Consider the following 6169-nt stretch of genomic DNA (forward strand, 5'->3'; position numbering starts at 1 on the left):
TGATCCTTTTCCCTTCCTATTTTCTAATGCAGATTAATTTCAGACTAAAAGGATTAGGAAATGTTTGCCAAATGTTTTTGTAAGAGCTGCTTTTCATCCAATCCTATTTCCCAGTATTCCTATCATTCTGGCCTAAAATCGTTTGACTGGCTCAAGCGCATGGAAGCAAAGCAAAAGCACATTGAAGAAAAGAAGAGCTATGAATAAGTTTAAGGAAGAAAAGGACCCAGAAACAGGTAAGTGGATATTCTGAATAAACCATGCTGCTGGTTTAAACCTCCTCCCGTCTGTTATTGCATAGTCAGGAATTAGGCACTTTCACAATATAATAAGAGACGAGTGAACTTCCACTTTTGCAACATTTCTGTTATAAAGTTTTTAAAAAAAGCATGGGTGGTGAAAGTCTGCAAAATGTAATGTTTTCTGCAGTTCCCCTTTTTTCCCCCAGTTAAATTAGATGCAAAAAAAGCACAGATAGATAGACGTTCCTCACTTTTGTCCTTCTAAAAATGAATAATAATAATAACTTTATTGTATATACTGCAATACCACAAACAGTTCACAGCGATTTACAATAAAAAAAGAGACTGCATACAGACAGCAAAATTACAGAAGGCAATTCAGAGATACATCCTGGGCAAGTCACTTAATCCTCCATAGCCCCAGGTACGTTAGATAGATTGTGAGCCCACCGGGACAGATAGGGAAAATGCTTGAGTACCTGATTGTAAAACCGCTTAGATAACCTTGATAGGCGGTATATAAAAACCTAATAAACTTGAACTTGAAACAAGGATATGAAATTATACAAATTTATCAAAAAGATAAGTTTTAACTGGTTTGGTAAGAAAATGCATTTAAGATAAACTCACTTAGGCATTCATTCCGTTTGCCAGCTTGAAATGATAATGTCTTATCTAGGAACCTCTTACAGATACAACCCTTCAAAGATGGAAAGGAGAACAGATGGGCCCTACTTTTCACCCTGTTTGCCATTTTTATGAAAAAACTTCCTATATGTCTCTAATCTCATTCTGCGATACTAAGAGGCGACCAAGTAGAAAAATCTACATGCCAGAATAACTTCGCAAAGAATGGAATGGCATGCTCCCAACTCGGCCCAAATATCACAAGAAAAACACGCCACATGTCCTGTATCGCCAGATTTTGCCATTTGCATACTGCAGGAATATTGCCAGATAGGGACCGATTAACACAATATCCCTTAATGAGGCTCTGAAATTAGATACACCGGGTACTGTTCAAAAGCAAAAGGTCTAGCCAGACAAAGCTGTCAGAAAGGGCCATTGACCATTTCCACACTCCTGACAAGTTGACAATCTGACAAACTTGATACCTACCGTGTGTTCATCAGTTGTCTGCAGCTACCTAAATAAGTTAGCATTAGGACTGAAGGATAATCAAAGTTGTCCTGAGGAAAGAAAATGAACCTGATAGGCAAATTAAAGTGATAAGCAGCTTGATCATGATTTGTCTTACTATAAATGAGAGCTCTCAATCATCCTGATTAAAGAAGAAGAAAAAAACCCCCGACTTCTACCAAACACTGCACAAAAGAATGAGATTGCATTACTATAGATTCCAAGTGTGAAATAATAATTATTTCAAATGATAGGGTCAGAAGAAGGCCAACTAACTTGAATAGAGCACAAAATCAACAAGGACAATTAAGATCTAATTAGCTTGGCTGGTAGTTTTATCTAAGCTATATTTAACCTACTGTCTATAAATAGAGTAGGCAGCCTGAAACAGAGTAATGTTATTCGATAGTCATTGTCACGTGACACCACATCTGGTCTTCAGAGCGGAACAATGGTAGTCTGTTTGAAAACCCATGGCTGGAAGCTGGCCTATTGGCTGTGTGGCAGACCTACACAGCTGTTGTGCAAGGGGTCTGGATCTGAGCTTCACACCAGACATTGTCCGCAGCCCCAGAGGAGAGGGAGCCTTACTCATCACTCAGCAGTGACATCTAGAGACCAGACTCAAGGTCCACATTATGTACAGTTTTACTCCTTGCCCAAGATTACTGGTGGAATAGCGGGGCTGAGCTGGGGAGACAGAAACAAAATAGTTGTAAATAAAAATGAATGTCATTGTAGACCAGTAGAGGTTGGTATTAATTAAAATAGAAGCCCTAAGAAACAGGGAAAAACAGCTTGGCCAAAAAAATTAAAAACCCAAAATACATAACTGCTTTGAAGTAATATGTCCATATTGATCTCCCAAGCCATGTGTTTTGGTCCACCTGGAAACCTATTTTCACATTTGAACTCTCTTGCTAGTGGCATAAGTTCTGCTAAACAGCCTCTGTGGTGCAGGAGGTGGTGGGGTGGCCCTACTTGTAATCTCTTGAGAACCTTCTGCAGTGAATCCCACCCTTTGTGAAACTGTTGTTTTGGGGACCTTAAGATGAACGTATGCAACTGTCTCTTTCTTTGAAAATGGACTGCATTTTGAATGGTCAAGCCTTGTCTGCTAGTTCTATCACCTAAAGCTTACTCTATAGCACTGGTCTCAAACTCGCAGCCTGGGGACCACATGAGGCCCGAAAGGTACTATTTTGAGGCCCTCGGTATGTTTATCATAATCACAAAAGTAAAATAAAACAGTTTCTTGATCATCTGTCTCTTTAGCTATAAATTACAATATTATTATTAAGACTTAGCCAAAAGGAAAGATTTACCTCATGCAAAGTTGTCATTTCTTTAATAAGACATTAACTATTTTTTATGAGGCCCTCCAAGTACCTACAAATCCAAAATGTGGCCCTGCAAAGGGTTTGAGACCACTGCTCTATAGGGTTCATTTAAAAAAAAGATGACATTCAAAAAACGACATAAAATGTCCAAGTGGGCATCTTCGAAACTGACTTTCTAGACGTCTTTCTGATTGTTTTGTCTCTAGTGCATCTAAATCTTAAGGAGGCATGTTAGACATGTATTTTGGGTGGGCTAAGTACTCAGACGTTTTGTGAAATATTTGTTTATCGCTGTAAAACGTCCAAGGGCATAGTTTGGACATTTTGGTCTAGACCTGTTTTTAAAATGAATAAGGACCAAAAAGATACCCAAACTGACCAGATGATCACTGGAAGGATAAAACTATGGCCCCCACACACTCCCCCAGTGGTCACTGACCCCTCCCACCCCCCTCCCCCAAATATCTGCACGAAACAGTACGTATCTGTCTCTTTGAGAGCTGCAGATACTATGGCCAGTCCTAGAAGACCTGCAAGCAGGTCTCTGGAGTAGCCTGGTGGGAAGTGCAGTGGACTACAGAGAAGGGGACCCAGGCCCATATGCCACCCTAATACACTTGTAGTGGAAAGTGTGAAGCCACCAACAATCCACTGTAGTACCACATAGGTGGGGTGATAGGCAGGTGGGTACAGTAGGCTTTGGGGGAAGTTTTGGAGGGCTCACCCTATAATGCACAGGGGTTATAGTGAGATATGTATTTGTCACCCTTAATGTGACGTTCACATCAGTGCCCCCAAGGGTACCCCACTGCTCTGCTGGCATTTCTGTGTGGCCAGTCCATTAAAAATGCTAGCTCCCTCCTACATGCAAACGGATTGCTTTGGACATTTTTAATTTGGATTTTTTTTCGATAAAGGCAAAATTAATTAGATGCCTAGCTGAGCCATTAAAAAAAAAAAAGGATAGATACCTTGCAGGTTTGAAAATAGACATTTTTTTCAGGCGATTTTTGGACATTTTTCTCAAAATGTCCAAAGTCGGACTTAGATGTTCTAGCCCCTCTATGAAGCCTAAGTAATTTATATCAATTAGATTGCAAACAGAAATCACAATTCTGACTTGTAGCTAACTCTCGGATCTCATTCCACCAGCATAAGTCTCCTCTCCTGCCCCTATTTAAATTGCCTGAAGACTGTAATGTATGTTCTTTGTAAGGCCTGGGGAAGAGTGGTGGCACCTGACAACCCAAAGTGCAGCTCTCTGACTCTCTTTCCAAGTAAACACTCTCCCCCACCTTCAGACGCTCGCTGATGGCCCTACCTCTGGAACAAGTCTTCTGTTTTCTTTGCGTCTCAGTGAATTTGAGCCATCATAAAAGTTATTATCTGGTATACTTTGAAGAATCATTGTTTATCCCTGAAAATGAACCACAGGAAAGAGATTTATGCTGGGTTTTACTAAACTGCACTAGAGGTTTTCAGCATGGGCTGGTGAGATAAATACTCCGATGCTCATAGGAATTCTATGAGGGTCTGAGCATTTACCTCGCTGTCATTTAGTAAAAGGAACCCTTACTTTTGGGGATCTGCTGGATTCTCTTTATGTGCACCAATTTCACTTCAATCGGTTACAACCATAAAAATCTTAGGGGTTACCTTTGACAAAAAACTTTCATTTCATGAACATATTGGTTGCTTGGTTAAATCTTGTTTCTTCAAACTTCGAATGATCTGTTCAATCTCAAAATTCTTGGAACCTAAATTGCTAAATATTCTGATTCATTCTTTAGTGATCTTCAAATTAGACTATTGCAACAGCTTACTCACTGGAATTACATGAAAGGAAATCAGGCGCCTTCAGATAATACAAAATGCAGCCATTAAAATTATCACAAATTCTAAAAAATTTGACCATGTTTCCCCTCCGTTGAAAAAGGCTCACTGGCTTTGATAAAATTTAGCATTTCATAAAAAATGTATCTATTAACATTTAAACTATTAATAACAAAAAAATCCCAATTCACTGATAAATTCTCATTCCCCATGAACCCTCCCATACACTTACCCCCTCTTTTACGAAACTGTGATAACAGTTTCTAGCGTGGGGAGCCACACTGAATGGCCCGCGCTGCTCCCGACGCTCATAGGAATTCAATGAGCATCGGGAGCAGTGCAGACCATTCAGTGCGGCTCCCCGCGCTAGAAACTGCTATCACAGTTTCGTAAAAGGAGGCCTTAGATCAACGGATCTCAGATTATTAACTATTCCATCATTAAGAATAATACCAAACGCCAGGACATCTCCTCTGTTGTAGCTCAATATTGGAATTCATTACCCACCAATCTACTTAAAAGTCATTTGTTTAAAGAAGCATTCACGCTGTGACGACCTTCAATTCTAGACTCTGCCCATTATCTATCAAGGAAAAATCTTTTTTGCCTCGGTCCTCTTGTCCTGACCTTAAGGGTTCCTTTTACTAAGTGTGCGATAGCAGTTTTAGCGTGCACTGAATTGCCACGTGCGCTAGACCTTAATGCCAACATTGAGCTGGCGTAAGTTCTAGCCACGCAGCGTGGGTTTAGCGCGCGCTAAAATCCTGTGTGTGCTAAAAACACTACTGCAGCTTAGTAAAAGGAGCCCTAAAATGTCCTCTTTTACTTTTACAATTGTACTTTATTCCCTCATACCTTCTGTTTCCCATTAGTCAAATGTCTCCATTTAGTTTTGTTATCCGCATTTTAAAATTTATGTTATTTTTTTTAACCCCTGAATCTTTTTTATTGTAATTCACTTAGAAATCCTGATAAGCGGTCTTATCAAATTTTTTATAAAACCTGAAACTACTTGCATCCTGGACTGACCACTGTTAAAGAAAGGATGCTAGGTTCAATGGACCTTCATCTGACACAGTATGGCTTTTTTAATGTTCTTACTCGAGCAACTCAGGTTCCCTTATTAGCCAGATGGTATACGTCAAGTCTTCTGAGCAGGGCTGTGGAGTCGGTAGATAAATGTTCCGACTCCTCAGTTTTTTGTACTTTAGACTCCGACTCCAGGTACCCGAAATTTCCTCCAACTCCGACTCCACAGCACTGGTTAATTTTCAGATCGTTAAAATGGAATGTCAAGTTGAGAGAAATGAGCATTTTCGACACCACCTTCTTTTTGCTTTTAATCAAGGTTCTAAGGCCGCAAAAGCTGCTCGCAACATTTGTGCTGTGTATATAGTGGGTGCTATAGCTGAAAGAATCGCTCGTGATTGGTATGCCAAGTTCAAAAATGGAGTCGGTAGATAAATGTTCCGACTCCTCAGTTTTTTGTACATCTGACTCCGACTCCGACTCCAGGTACCCGAAATTTCCTCCAACTCCGACTCCTCGACTCCGACTTGAGAGGAAAAGGAAGATGAGAAGAAGAAGAAAATCATGGAAAATGCTGGTATAAAG

At 40.1% G+C, this 6169-nt stretch overlaps 1 long non-coding RNA gene across 1 annotated transcript; it reads right to left on the bottom strand.

The window, feature by feature from the left end:
- Window positions 1–564: 564 nt before the first annotated feature.
- Window positions 565–5802, bottom strand: LOC117366462. Its single transcript, XR_004540584.1, has 3 exons — window positions 5657–5802; window positions 4044–4139; window positions 565–2072 (listed from the first exon to the last, which is right to left on the bottom strand). It is a non-coding gene; the product is annotated as an uncharacterized LOC117366462 (long non-coding RNA).
- Window positions 5803–6169: the final 367 nt, after the last annotated feature.

This window comes from Geotrypetes seraphini, chromosome 9 (assembly GCF_902459505.1).
Source record: "Geotrypetes seraphini chromosome 9, aGeoSer1.1, whole genome shotgun sequence".
NCBI lineage: Eukaryota > Metazoa > Chordata > Amphibia > Gymnophiona > Dermophiidae > Geotrypetes > Geotrypetes seraphini.